Below are 15,910 nucleotides of genomic sequence, written 5' to 3' on the forward strand. Positions count from 1 at the left end.
GAGAAAAAGCAACCCATGTATAAAGTATGAAAAAAGTTGGCTGAATGGAGTTCTGCTGTTGGGTGGAGGGTAGAACTTGTGAGCTGTGAACTTGGATATTTAGTTAGCGGAGGAAATCTCCAGGCAAAGTGTAGAAGATGCAGCCTGGTCATTCCTTGCTGCTTATAGTGACATTCAAGAGGAAAGGGATAAATTGAGGAAAGGAATTGCTAAGCAGCACCTGATGATGCGAGAGGTTCTTGGTGTCTCCATAGGAACTAACACAACAGGCATGCTGTGCTCGCTTTGCAACGTACTCATCAAGCTGGTGCTTACAAGTTATATACTTTTATGTACATGCGTTACACTTACATTTTTTTAAAGGGCAATACAAACCCATGGCCGAAAAATTAGGAAATAGACAAGCACAAGTAAGAAAAATGTTTACATTTAAATTTAAAAAATTTTCACTACCCATATTTCTAATACCTAGAGACAACACCTGTCAACATTTTATTTTATATGTATTAAGATTTTCTTCTACATGGTTTTTTATATTTCTACATATATTTTTGCCAAAATGTGAAATGTCTTATCACACATTCTGATCTATTGGCTACTTTTTTCTCTTAACGGTGTATTTATTGGCAGATAATTTTTCCAATAAATATACTCCTATAGGTCACTCTCAAGGCACAAGATAGAAAAATCCTAGGCTGCCTTACCATCAAAAAGATGGTAAGTGCTTTACAGATTTACACAGATTTCACAGTAACATGCTTTATTCTTGTTATTTTAGTTGAATGCCCTTCTTTAAATTTATTCAGGAATATAGACATTTATAAAGTAAAAAAATATCTTATTCCTTAGGGTAACTTATTTAAATTTGCACTTCTTTGATTATAAGGAATATTAAATACATTTTCATATTTGTATTGCCATTTCTATTCCTTCACTGTGAACTGCCTATTAATAGCCTTTGCCCCTTTATTTCTATTATAGTGTTTCTTTTTTTCTTATAAACTTGTGATGATTCTTTACATATTGAAGATAGTAATTTCCTATTTGTCTGATATGTTATAAATATTTTTCTCAGTTTTACTATTTGCTTTTCATTTTGTTTATGATAACTTTTTATGCATAATTTTATATTCATGTAGTTCCATATCTAAACATTTTTCATGGTTTCTGTCTTAGGGTAATGCCTGAAAAGACCCACCACATACCCAGATTACATGAATAGTTAACTAACGTTTCCTCTGGTGCTTTTATGGTATGCTTATCTTTTTGATTTTTGATCTTCCTGGGATTTCTTTCAGTGTATGGTGAGAGGTAAAGGATTAACTTGCTTTTTTAAGTAAAAATTATTCTAGCATCATTTATTGGATAATCCTTCATTCACATTATTTTTAAATGCTCGGTTTTTTCCCCCAGGTACAGAAAATAGACATATCCTTGCTTTGGGGGTCCATTTAGTTATTCCATCTATTCTGTTTCAGGTTCTGCATGTTTATTTGAATGCAACTTTATGTTACAATTTACTACCTTTCACTGTAAGGTTCCCCTCCAATTTCTTCCTTTTACATATGTTTTTGTTATTCATGTGCACCTATGCTTGCAGATAAACTTTAGAAGTTACAAAAACAAATCTATTTGCATTTCAATTGTCCCCTCATCTGAGGTGGATATGTTCCAAACCCCTAGTGGGTGCCTGAACCCATGGATAGTGATGAGCCCTATGTATACTGCTTTTTCCTATACATACAGACCTTTGATGAGTTACATTTATGAATTTGGCACAGTACGAGATGAACAGCAATAACTAATAAGATAGAACAGTTATAACAATATGCTATAATAAAGGTTATGTGAAAATGCTGCTTCTCTCCCTCTCAATATGTCTTATAGTACTGTACTCACCCTTCTTGCCATGACGTAAGCTGATAAAATGCCTACGAGATGAGGTGAAGCTGGGCGGATGATGTAGGTATCGTGGCATAAGTTCGGTGACTACTGACTGTCTGATGATTCATCAGAAGGAGGATCATCTGCTTCTGGGACCGCAGTTGATGGTGGGAAACTGAAACTATGGAAAGTGAAACACAGATAAGAGGGTACTACTGTAGATTAATTTTTTGGAGAGCTGCCATCTTCTTAATAAAGACAGAGTATTCAGGAACAGAAATGCTGAGTATCTGGGGAAACGGTAACAAACACACCTGTGCGACTGATGGAAAGTATTCCTGTAGAATCCTGTAGAAGCAGAGAGACGGATGATACTGCATCATTAGGCTGTGGCCAGACGGCATTTAGATTTCTCTTAGAAGCAGTACAAAGCACTTTTAAGAAAAGTTAGTCTCACAAATGCACATACACTAATGAAACTGGAGAGACACAGGATGCAAGAGACTGACGGGGGGGGGGGGGGTGGTGGCGGAGGGTGGGGGGTGCTCCTGCACTGGTTTCAAGGCAAAAGGAATAAAAGGATAGCAGAAGTCGGGACCTGGGTCCTCTCTGCAGGTGTGAGGAGAGAGAAAGGAGGCTCTTGCGAGATTGCTGATCTGTCAGGCTCCTCTGACAGGGAGAAGCCGCTGCCACCAACAGAAACCACAAAGTCAGGAAATAGCTCCTAAAAGGCAAGGGAGATGCCCAGCTCAGGTTTAAACAGGCTGAGATCAAGAGATGGTGTGACTTCTATGTGGAAATGTTCTGAAGGTGATTATAGATCCTTCCTGAGAGTGAGAATTGCAGAAAACAGAGAACCTGGTACACAGGAAACCCTTGATACATGTATGACGTTGAACGGAATAAGCGGTAAGTTTGATAGGATGTGAGAGCTGAAAACCATGTTGCAGAAGAGGGAATATTCACGGAGCGTCCCTAAATCTTGTTGAATACTTTATTTACAGGACAGAAGGAAAACTAGAGTCAGAAGAGGAAGCAGGTAAAACAAAGCAGCAAATAAGCAAACCAGTGGGTAGGATGGTTGTGAGTGTAAGCAAATATTGCCAAACATTATCTAATGATGACTTAAGGTGAACACAAATGCACAAATGCAGGTTTTAAGTCACCTTATTTGATCCTTGTAACAATTATGAGGGTAGAAAATGCTAGAATGCTCCCACCAGCGAAGAGTGGCTCTAATTCATCCAAAATTTGCACAGCTCATTTGAGCCCCATCATTTGTATTTGAGAACATGACTTCACTTCTATGCAGCCAGCAAGAAAGAAAAATATCAATTTAAATAGGATTGTCATGGGGACAGAATGTGTGGACTGCTCAGCGCAATCTGTAGAGAACCCTCACCTCATGGTTTATCATTGTTGTAACAGGCTGTGTGCACAGATATGTACATAGAACATGGTGAGCAATTCAAGGGATTTTCAAGGGTAATCTTGACTCTGCATGATTTTTGCCCTTGGCAATGACTTCCATATTCTAATTCTTTCATGACACAACTTCACTCTAACTTGGTCCTTTCACATAGTTTTTATCATGTCATTTTATTACACTCAAGTTGCCATGATCCCATTATCTGAGCTCAGACTTAGAGTTCTAGGTAGAAATTTCACACAGATCACATAGATGGAAAGGATGTAGCTGGGACTCACACTCATATCTATTGTCCACAGACCGTTCCATCACTACTGGAGGGGGAATAATATAGTGGCTAAAATAATGGACTCTAAAGTCAAGCTCTCTGTGTTCAAATCTTAGCTCTACCAGGTTTCATCTGTGTGATCTTGGGCAAAATACTTAATCCCTCTGAGCTTCAGGGATCCCAGCTGTAAAATGGGGCTGCGAATAATACCTAGCCCATGAAATTGTGTTTAGGTAATTGTTAAAAGAGTTTGATATATGTGAAAAGTTCAGAACACTGTAGCTATTAATTTTAATTATCACTCCACAGAATTTTCCATCTGGTTAAGTAGTTAGATAATTTACTCAAATACATACAGCTAGTAAGTGGCTGAACTTAGACTCATAGGCTTCTTGACCAATTCAAAATGTGTCTACTATTTTATCTTTGCTCAAACATGTGTATACTCAAGGTAATGAGCTATGTCCAGTTTGGGTAACAATATATATTTGGCAAAAAGCAAAGACTGCTTAATTTAATTTATTTTCATTAGTGCAGGCTTTCTGTGGGGCATGTTTAATATAATTGTACACACACACACATACATACACACAAATACATTATTGTGTATGACTGACATGTTACTGATCATACCACTAAAAGCTATTCTAGGGCCACTAGGAAGAGTGAAGAGTCCCCACAACCAGTTAACGACACAGGCCCTCTTGTACAAACTCCCAAGTCTGAAGAATGAAACCAATAATGAGTACCATTTAGTGGGAGCCTATGGTATGCTAAGCTCTTTATAAATATTATCTCTAAGTTAAGTCTCATCACTCCTATTTTACAAAGAGGAAAAATGGGGCCTAGGGAGGTTGTATGGCTTCTTGCAGGTCAACCTACTAGTAAGAGATGAAATGAATATCCAAGTCCGGGTCTAATTCCAAAGCTCTTATTCTCCCCTCCTCAACCATGCTGCTTCAACCAAAGCTAACAGAAATTAAAGAAGAAATTAAATGGTTAGGATTTATAGATGATGAACCACCATAAAAATTCACTGTTGTGCACTTTAAAAGGGGGAAAGCTAGCCAGTTGAACATTGGTTAAGGGAATGCTTTTACAACAAATACATTTTTTCCTTTTTTCATGTTGTCCCAAAACAAGAGAACAAAGGGTCAGTCCAAGTTCATGGCAGGTAAATTTAGGAAAAAAAAAATATTTTTTCCTCTCAGCATGGAGCCTCTCTATGGAATTCCATATTTGCAGAGCCAAATTTCAGAGTTATAGTTTTTAAAGGCATTTGGTTTGATTTAATTCCCAACACCAATGCTGGCTGTTGACTGGGCAAAGATTAGAGTAACCAAGTCATGCACTTCGGGGCTTCAGCTGGTTTCTGCTGAGGCCAAAGAGGGAATTTTCTTCTTTCTGTCACTTTTGCCATCTGGCACAGAACCCAAGAATCCAGAGGTCCCCACACTGTCTTGTGGGGTTCCAGGTTCCCAGCAGGGCCAGTGTGTCATTGACAACCCACCCAACCAAGGCCCAAAGACTCAGTACCCACAGAAGTAGCTAATCCAGTCACTCAAGGGTTACCCCGTCTAAACCCCCAGCCACAAAGTGAAAACAGAGCAGGGTCTTTGTTTATTGATTTGCCTAGGACCCTCTGACTGGCAAAAGAAGAAAAAAATTACCCGGCACAAAATAAATGTTCGATTTCTTTTATGTAAACAAGATCAGGACCAACTTGGCTGTACAAAGCAATTCTTTGCATGTAAAGCAAAAAATAGCTCCCCTGAGGAGGAAGGAACCCCAGCCCTACTCAGCCTTCTCTCCACCCTTCCCCCCAACACTTTTCGGTTACCACTGCTTTTCCGCCAATGAATGTCTTATTCAGGGTCCCTGTGCGGGAGTCACTGCAGGCAATGAGCTCACCCCCTCCCCATCACCCTATTCAAAATGTTTTCTGATCAAGATAAAGGCTACGGAGTCTATGCTGAAAGTCAGTATTATTGCAAATTATCTCCATAAAAAGGAAAAACGTTTATCCAAAAATCGCAGTCTCCTATTTCTTTCTGTGGGGCTCTGACCAGTCCCAAACTGCTTTTATGTGGGTTTAGAAGTGGACCAAAGGGAGAACTAGAAAAAACAAAACAAAACAAAACAAAAAAACTGCAAACTTTTTTTTGTCAAATACCCAGATGGTGGATGGCAATTTGGATGCTAATCCCTTAAACAAGGGTCTCAAAAACTTAGTTCATCTTTTGGGACCAAGGAAGTTAATCCTAAATCCTTGTTCAATCTTTATTCATGCCAAACTCCAGTGACTTAAGCAAAACATCTGCCAACTTGGATCACATGACTCGGCTTCACTAGCCAGTATATCTATGGATAGGAACGTTTTAAGGAAAACAAAAATCTAGCTGAACCTTCACCCAAAACTCAACGCCAACACAAACTAAGACACTCAAATTTCAGAAGACCTGATTTCCTGTGGAAAAGGGGCTGCTTTCATTTTTATATAGGTCCCATTTTCTTAGTGCATTCAAAATGAAGGCAGGACAAATCTCTCTGGAAAACCCAGTTCCCTTACAGTGACACCAAGCCAACTGGGCATCAGGCATTTAGGGGAGAGGGTATTAGTCATGCTTCTAAAGCTTTAACTGTTAGGGAAGCATCTGGGTTCATAAGGTTCCACGTTATTGAGTGAATGCAAAGGAGATAGAAAAGAAAGGATTCTTGTACCTGATGCACTATTTCTCCCACTGAGGACCCAAATTCTGGGGGAAGGTTCTGAGAGCATTTAAATGCCCACTGACTAAGGATGCAGATGCAAGAATTTTTTCTTGGATGTACTCAGTATGAAAAATCCTCCACAAGAACACATGGAGCACTCATGAGAATAAAAATGGGGCCATGGTGGTGTCAACACTATCTTTCCTTCCTGATTGCTATGATTTCATCACTTGGTAAGGAATGTCCCAGGAACTGAGTGTCCTTATTCAACAGGACAGGAGGGGACACAGGGGCATACCCTCTCCTACCTAATCCTGCCCTGTCCCGACCATCGTGGTGCTCAGGGGAGAGCTCTTGGGTGTGGAAAGAGGCAGGTATAAGAAACAAATGACCAAGTCTTATAGGGTCCCATGCAGAGTCCTAGTACCCCACCCTTACAGCTCCCCCCAGGCCTTGAGTGAACTTGTGGCAACTCAATTTTTCTAGGTAGCAATGAGAACAGCCTAAGAAAATGAGCAAGAAGAGCTAGTGAAATGTGTGTTCACATAGAGATGCATTTATAGCCTGACTTACTCCGCCAAGGATTTTAGGATGCAGTGACTTCATCCTCAAAGGCCCAGATGAAGCTCTTCATAATGGTTGACTCAAATAGAGGATTCAAAACAACCACAGGACAAAATTGGGGAACAAGTCAACAGGCCCACCTGGATGCAAGCCTTTGGTGGAAAATGCTCTGGTGGTTAAGACTTTTCTGTATTTGGCATTTCCACCTTAGTACAAACTATGTACCACAGATGGGGGCTTCTTTTCATTCACTATGACGTCTGTCTTACCCACAGGCTACAAACCAACTATCTTCAAGGCCAATCTCATCTAAGGTTTGCCAGAGGGGAAGGATCTATGGTACCATGGATATTAAAGGTGAGAATTATTATCAAGTGATATATGGCATCCACCCGTTTCGTATCAAAAAGCTGCAAATCTCTAAGGCAATTATTAGGAGACAGGGCAATTTGAATTAGAAAAAAAATTGGAATTTTAGACTTTGTAAGAAATAGATATTATTTTTTAGAGGAGTTTTAGATTCACAGAAAGATCAAGCAGAAAGTAGAGAGTTCCCATGTACTTTCCCCTGCCCCCACATATGCACAGTCTCCCCTTCTATTAATATCTCCCACCAGAGTGGTGCATTCGTTCAATTGATGAGCCTACACTGACACATCCTCATTACCCCAAATTCATAGTTTACATTAGGGTTTACTCTTGATGTACATGCTCTGGGTTTTGACAAACGTATAATGACACACATCACCATTAGAGCACATACAGATTGCTTTCACTGCCCTAAAAATCTTCTGTGCTCCCACTATTCATCTCTCCCTTCCCACCAGCCCCTGGCAACCACTGATCTTTTCACTGTCTCCATAGATTTTCCTTTTTCAGAATGGCATATAAATGAAATAATACAGTATGTAGCCTTTTCAGATGGACTCCTTTCACTTAGAAATATGCATTTAAGATTCCTCTATGTCTTTTCAAGGCTTGATAGCTCATTTCTTTCCAAGTGCTGAATGCTATTCTATGCCTGGATGTACCACAGTTCATTTTTCCATTCACCTACTGAAGGACATCTTGGTTGCTTCCAAGCTTTAGCAATTACGAATAAAGCTGCTATAAACATCTATGTGCAGGTTTTTGTGTGGACATAGATTTTCTATTCATTTTAGGAAATACCAACACATGGAACTGCTGGATTGTATGGTAAGAATATGTTTAGTTTGGCAAGAAACTGCCAAACTGCCTTCCTTACTGGCTGTTCAATTTTGTGTTCTCACAAACCATGAATGAGAATTCCTGTTGTTTCACATCCTCAAAAGCATTTGGTGTTGTCAGTGTTTTGGATTTTGGTCAGTCCCTAAGCAAGTCCAGAAAGTTTTTCCACAAGTACATAGGTAGCAGTGATAGGGAAAGAGCTTTGCCAATTTTTGGCTATGCAGGAAAGATTCTTACGGAGAATATAGAGTTATTGATTTCATCAGGGGTGAGGAATAGCCTTAGAGATACTTGTAGAGAGTACTTTCTTGCGGCCAGCACAGTGAAAGACACACTCCTCTAATTCTCCTTACACCCCCCCCCCAGACCGGGAAGGACTGTACCCCACTTAATATATGAGAAGAATGGAGTTCAGGAATTTGCCAGAACTCAAACAGCAAGCAGAAGAGTCAAGATGTGACCACCAACTTGTCAGCTCACAGGCCCAGCCACATTTCTACTATCCCACATTGCAGAAGGCAGATAATTTTTGCCTAAATTAATTTTCCTCAAGGATCAATTTCACTTGTGCTCCCAGGACCTTCATTGTGAAGGGAAGGCTGTATGAGGTGATCTCCAAGGACCCTGTAAATTCTAGCACTGCCAGAGGCTTAATGTGATTTTTAAGCCAAGATGGCGCTGGTTTCACAAAACCGCTTAGGTAGAGAAAACTGCCTTTATTATTCCACCTCTGATATAAGTCCGAATTAACAGCTTTGATTTTCCCATTTCAAAAAAAAAAAAAGGAATCCGTGCCAAGCCTACCACTTGCTTCTCTCCAAATATATCCTACATTCCTGAGAGGCATATTTATAACTAAACAAAAAATGAAGATTGATTATAATGTCATGAGAAAAAGCAGGGAATAAACTATTTTGCCAAATCTAGCAAGGTTATCACCACTCTTTGAAAGTATTCTTTTAAAAATGCTGCTCACTAAGTACGAAGCAGAGAAATCCAATCCAAAGCAAAGGATAAGGAATGGGTTGGGTGCTTCACAATCTCTGTCTTTCAAGTATGGGAGCTAGAGTCACTAGCCTCCAAAGACAAGGTGGGGCCAGGAGTATTGGTGATAAATATTTAAATTCAGTGTCCACTGACCATTTAATCTGTGCCAGGCAGTTTGTTAACTTTAAGACAAAAGATGCCCAAGATATAGTCCTTACCCCCAAGAGCTCCTGGTCTTTTCTGGAGACCTTTGACTCTGTTTCTATCAAAACACACATGGCCAATGACTTTCATATCCCTGGCACACTAAGATAAGTGATTGCAATGTTCAGTTATACCCAATTCACATTCTGGGAACTATACCTCCATCACTATCTCTATCTCTATCTCTATCTCTATCTCTGTCTCTGTCTCTATCCCTATCCCTATCTCTATCCCTATCTCTATCTCTATCTCTCTCAGATGTGTATATGTTGGAATAAGGAAAGCAAAACCAGCATAGCTCACTCACAGTAACAGTGAACTAGCAATGATGATCTTGGCTTTCTTTAACTCATAACAAAGAAGGAACATGTTTGAAAATGTTTGTACTTTATTATTAGAAGGCAGTGACTTGCAACCACCAACTCGTGTATTGACACAGCAGCACACGGAACCTAACATGAGGCTAAGATTCATTGGTCATGTGGGAACGGAGGCTCAAGTTCAGGTTGCTGCATCCTGCCTTGCAGGTTGTAAACTACACAGCTCCAGAGGGTGCCATTCACATAGTCTGTGATGTGAACGATGCCCCCTGGAGTTGTGTAATGAGATGAGCCTGCCCAAGTTGGACTTTAAAACCAGTATGGAACTTCTAAGATGCCTGCTTTGACCAGACTAAACTTCCACCCTACAACCTTCCTTGTGGCCAAACTACACGGACTGTTTTTCACAAGGGAGTCCCCTAACCTGACTTTCTGACTTTGTAGGGAAGAAGAGAAAAACAGGGATGCTGGTTTTCACCCTAATCAGTCTTTAGGATAACTTGGTTTCTTATGAGCCTGAGATCTTTAATACAGAGTACAATCCATCTGTACAGGAGGGAAAACTAAAGATGATAAGGGCTGTCTCCACCCCCTTGTTTTCTGTTGTCAAAAGAAAACAATAATCAAAGCCTAGGGCCAATCACATGGGAAGGACCGGATAGCACAACACTTGCCAAACACCTGGCAGGTGCTGGGGTCATGGGGGTTCTGAGGTAGGGGCAGTGCCAGAGGCACATTCTGGGGACAGCAGGTAGCCCTGCCTCTGCTCTGGTGACAGTGTGTGACCTGAGCAATAAGTAGCTCCAAGAGGCTGAGAGGGATGCAGAGTGTCTTGACTTTGTCAGTCTTGACTTTGTCAGACTTTGTCTCCTCCTCACCAAACCTCCTTTAAAGACACTGTGTGAAGATGGTTTATGAGTCAGGTACTCTGGCCTGTCCTATGAAAATGCCTCCCACTCGCCCCGTAAATGAGCCCACATGTTTTGGGCACCTCTTTAATATAGCCTCATCAGAGTTTCTGTACGGAAAAAGGCCGTTAGGAGTAAGTGCTCCTCATTCCTGAGAAAACTTCCTAGTCGTCATGGCTGCTTCCATTTCCTTGGACAAGCTGCTCCAAAGTTATTTCAAGATGGCAGCAGGAGAAAGATGGATTGCCTCTGTCAACAGGGAGTCCTAAAGTCCTGCCATTCACTGAGCAAAGAAACGTGTGCCTGCCATGGGCGGCTGATAAGGGAAGTGGACACAGGATAAACTTCAGCCCAGCCAGCTGACAAAGCTCAAACACAGCCTTTGAAAAAACAGCAACTCCCGGGCCTCTGCTTTGTGAAGGCAAAGACTGTGGGGCTTTGTTCAATTACCAGGCTGTTACCGTCAGTGGGAGGCTTGCAATTCTGAGCTGCTCCTGCCTGCTGCGGGGACAACAGGACAGTTTCCTCATAGGAAATTAGAAGCATGAGTTGTCCAAAAAGGATCTTTCACCTCCAATGCCTCACCTTTCTGGTCCTCATCCCTGTCACATAAAGCTCTCCACTCTGATCATTATAAGGAGCATTTGTAAGAAATGGACTTCCCAAAGCTATTTCAGAACTGGACGACTACTAACACTTATTGGAGCATTTACTATAAGCTTAATAAAAGTAAAGGTTTTACATGCATAACCTCATTGAATCTTCACAACACTCTGGCGTCATAAACACAGCGTTTTATAGATGAAGAAATTGAGGTATAATAAGGAGACGTGCCTTGCCTAACATCACATAGTTAGTAGGTGGTAGCTGTGGGATTTGACCTCCAGCCAGATGGGTGTGATTTCAAGACCAAATCCTCTTCTATTAAGTGCCCTGCTTCCCTTGCCCCTTCTTAGTCTATGGAAAGAGGTCATACTGAGACAGGTTTCATAGCTTGCAAAGGCTTTGGAAGCCTGGATTACAGGTTTGGAGAATCATAAACTGTGCATGTTCCAATGCAATAAAATAATAACCCTGATGCTAATAATAACCATGACTCGTTTCAGGAGTCCCTTGTGTCTATGCTTGTCCCCTTTAGAAAGATTGTCCACTTTGCTCTTTCCTATCTTATCTTGGTTAATCAAGCCATCTTTTACTTTTCTCTGGCTCCTATAAAGATCTCCTTGAAGCTCTCCCCTGCTAGATAAGCCTCCCAGGGTTCTTTCCCCTTGCCATTAGTCACAATTTCCTAATGTTGAGCTTCTGCCAGAAGACAGAGGAAGCGGCTCCAAGTGCAAGTGATTAGCTTGTGTGTGGGGCTTTGACACAAAGTTTTGGTCACTTACAAAGGCAAACACACAGCTGGCTCACGGGCAGTGGCTTGTCATTTTCCATCACTGAAAAAATGCAAATACCAGTAACTGGTTGCTTCAAAACATCTAGTCCCTTAACTTCTGTGGGGATGACGAGACAGACATCTGAAGGCGGTTACTGGATCTCCACAGCATTCAGGCCAGTCTGGGAGCTCAACTAATCAAGGCAATGTGCACATTACTGAGGGCTGTTTTCTAAAAAGCACTGACGGTCCATTAGGACCAAGCACCCAACCATACAGAGAGTTACAAATGAAACATGTTATTCATATGCCGTTTCTTTAACAAACATTCGCCTCATTGCAGTGTAGAGTCCAGAGCCAGAATACAAAACTGTATAGGAAACTTAATGAAAACTGTTATCAAAGAGAGCGGTTTTGAATTGCATTTAAGTACATTTCTCGAGTGGCCATTATTTTTTTAACAGGGGTGGAAATTCTATATTTTTATTAATGACTTTCTATTTATCTCTGGGATTTAAATACCTTATTTATGTATGCCTTCATTCAATTAACATTTCATTGAACAACTACTATGCACTTGCAAGACAATAGGAATGCCTAGATAATACACTGAGGCCCGATGAGTTCACTGTCCCATAGGGATGACACACTGTAGCAGGAAAGATTAGCCAGCTTATGCTGCAGAAACAAACAACCCTAATATCTCACTGGCCAAAATTAGCAAAGATTCTCACTTATGTTACATGCCCATTGTGGGTCAGCACTTGCCTTGGTTGATGAAGCAGTCACCATCTTTAACATTGCCAGTCAATATGCTAGAAGAAAAATGTCTGATGAGACTTGCAGAAGCAATGAAATGGTCCATTCCAGAAATGACACTCCTCTCTTCCACTCTCAATTCATTGTCCAGAACTAGTCATTGGTCTCACCCAACCACAAGGAAACCAGGAAGGGCAATTCTACCTTACAGTTAGATTTGGGAAGATCCGGAAACATTTAAGAATAGTCCTTGGGGTGCCTGGGTGGCTCAGTCGGTTGAGCGTCTGACTTCAGCTCAGGTCACGATCTCATGGTCTGTGAGCTCGAGCCCCGCATCGGGCTCTGTGCTGACGGCTCGGAGCCTGGAGCCTGATTCGGATTCTGTGTCCCTCTCTTGCTCTGTTCCTCCCCTGCTCGTGCTCTGTCTCTGTCTCTCTCTCTCTCAAGAATAAATAAAACATTAAAAAAATATTTTTTAAAGAATAGTCCATACACGTTAGCAGATAATTGTGATACAATGTGAAAAGTGTTATAATAGAGAAACGGAAAAAAGAGGGACCAATAAACTAACAACCTTTATGGAGTAATTACAGAAAGTTCCTATAGGAGGTAGCATTTGAGTTTAGTGTTGAAGGATGAAAGGTACCTTTCTGGGGAGCTAGGATATGAGCATTCTAGGAAAAGAGGAATTATGAAGGCAGAGAATAGGAAAACACCTTTCATCTGAAGAGTGGAGGGAAATTCAGTGTGGCTGAAGCACCACATTTGGGAGGGGCAGAGGGAGAGGAGAGGTGGCAGAGAGCAAGAGGCCAATTATAGAGGATACTTTGCCTTTCATGGGAGTTTGGTTTCAACCTGTGGGCAACAGCAGAAAACAGAGAGTATCCTACAGGGGAGAGTCATGCAGTGGAGTGTCAGGAGTATGTTTGTTTGTTTTTTAGAAAGAGAACACAGAGGAAGCATGGATGAGGAACTGGAATGGAGAGGGAGGCCTGCTAAGAGGCTGTAGCTGTAATTTAGGTGAGAGACAGTGAGCCTGCCTCAGGCCTGCCAGGGAAGTCTGAGACATAAGAGGCATTTCTGAGGAAGAACTGATAAAACCCTAATGTTTTTTCATTAAAATTATTAATGTTTTTAATTAATGAGGGGCTGGTGACTTGGAAATCTTCAAGACCACTTCAAGACTGCTAGTTTAAGAAATGAGGCAAGCTCTGGAAAACAGTTTGGAGGTTTCTCACAAAATTAAAAATAGAACTACTCTACGTTCAATAGCAATAGCACTACTAGGAATTCACCCAAGGGATACAGAAGTGCTGATGCATAGGGGCACATGTACCCCAGTGTTTATAGCAGCACTTTCAACAATAGCCAAATTATGGAAAGAGCCTAAATGTCCATCAACTGATGAATGGATAAAGAAGATGTGGTTTATATATACAATGGAATACTACTCGGCAATGAGAAAGAATGAAATCATACCATTTGCAGCAACATGGATGGAACTTATGCCAAATGAAATAAGTCAGAGAAAGACTGATACCATATGTTTTCACTCATATGTGGCTCTTGAGAAACCTAACAGAAGACCATGGGGGAAGGAAAGGGGGAAAAATAGTTACAGAGAGGGAGGGAGGCAAACCATGAGAGACTCTTAAATACAGAGAACAAATGAGGGTGGGTGGGGGGTTGGGGGAGCGGGGAAAATGGGTGATGGCATTGAGGAGGGCACTTGTTGGGATGAGCATTAGGTATTGTATGTAAGCCAATTTGACAATAAATTATATTTTAAAAACAATTAAAAAAAATGAGGCAAATGTGATACCATTCCCCAAGACAGGGAATACAGCTGGAGGTGATAAGCTTAGAGGCAGAAGAATGATGAGCTCAGATTTGGACATGTTGAACTTGAGGTGCTCATGGAGATGGTCTTCAGAATATAGGGCCCGGAGTCTAAATCCATTAGGAGATATGACTTTGTGATCGATGTGATCTGTGAATAATGCATGTAGTTGGCAGCTGAGTCCTGCTAATAATACAGTGTCTCATAGAGAAAACTAAAGAGTTAAGTGCGGATATATAGAAACATTCTGAAGTCAGTTCTGTTAAACATTTAAAAACATACATGTACGTATAGTAAAAATTCAGGGGCAAAGAATTTGGGAATATCTCATCCACCCAAATGCCCTGAGAAAATTTACTTCCAAAATTTTAGTTAATATCTACCCCCATCGAAGCAAAAAGTTCTTGCCTATGAAAATGTAGATAATTTAGAACAAGGAGATGTATATATTTCAGTCAGAACTGATTTGATGTTTAACCTGAGGAAAGAATTTTGAAACTGAAATTTAATGACAATTATAAGTAATCAATGCAATTTTTCAAGTGACTAATCAAGTTTGCAGGCTTTCTGCAAATTTGGGTGGCCATCCATAGGAATTTTCACTAAGCTAGGGTTTTTTTTTTTCCTTTTAATTTTTAATTAAATTGGCCTAAGTCAGCAATCAAGGTTTCCATGTTACTATGTAATGTATAGGGTAGCAAGTACGCTGGGCTCCCACCAGCTCCGAAAGAGATCATTTAGAAGGCCAGAGGGAGAAATCTGAACTCTCATTGTCAACGTTCCAAGAGATAAACAGAATATTATAAGTCGTTCTGAGGCAACAGGATCAGGGTTTTTAAATAAATCATATTAATATGTGAATAAGACAAGCATTATTCTCTTCTTTCAAAATTTAATAGAGCTTTTGTTTTTGCCAAGTAGGAAGGTAACTGTTGAGCTGTGTGGCTAGGGAACATATCTCGGACTTTCTGGTCTTGCCTCTCCTGTGCATGCCCAGGTTATACCCACTTTCTAAGTAGCTAACCCTGACTCATGGGGTCAGTCCACTTCTGGCAGGCCAGCTCAGCAGCTAGCTACCTCTTATGGTAGGAAAAAAAAAATCTTTCTTCCAGGATAATGTAGGTATTGGTAACAATCTACCCATTTCCAGAAGTGAGAGGAAAGAATAAACCAGTTGGATTCTACCAGGCTGTTTTCTAGGTGTGACTTTTTCATAAGCCCAAGTAACTGAGAGGGGTCCAAGCCTGTATTCTTCACACACAGGCCCTACACGAAGCATGGGTCTGTCTAAACATACTTTTTCCTCCCTTGCTAATCTATGTTCTGAAAAGCACTGGCTTGCGAACTTTGGGGGCCCAACTCACACTAAAAAATACAAATATTACTGAAACAAAAGTCTCACAAAACACTATTTGCCCTTACAGCATGCAACATGCCTGATATTTCCCAGT

The 15,910-nt window shown here is 40.8% G+C and overlaps 1 long non-coding RNA gene across 2 annotated transcripts in view; it reads right to left on the minus strand.

The window, feature by feature from the left end:
- Nucleotides 1–358: 358 nt before the first annotated feature.
- Nucleotides 359–15,910, minus strand: part of LOC128314751 (uncharacterized) — a 202,146-nt gene continuing 186,594 nt past the window's right edge. For both annotated transcript variants that reach the window (XR_008296735.1, XR_008296734.1), the window contains one exon: nucleotides 359–2,065. This is a non-coding gene — a long non-coding RNA (uncharacterized LOC128314751). The remainder of the gene's footprint in view (nucleotides 2,066–15,910) is intronic.

Source organism: Acinonyx jubatus, chromosome A2 (genome assembly GCF_027475565.1).
Source record: "Acinonyx jubatus isolate Ajub_Pintada_27869175 chromosome A2, VMU_Ajub_asm_v1.0, whole genome shotgun sequence".
Classification (NCBI taxonomy): Eukaryota; Metazoa; Chordata; class Mammalia; order Carnivora; family Felidae; genus Acinonyx; species Acinonyx jubatus.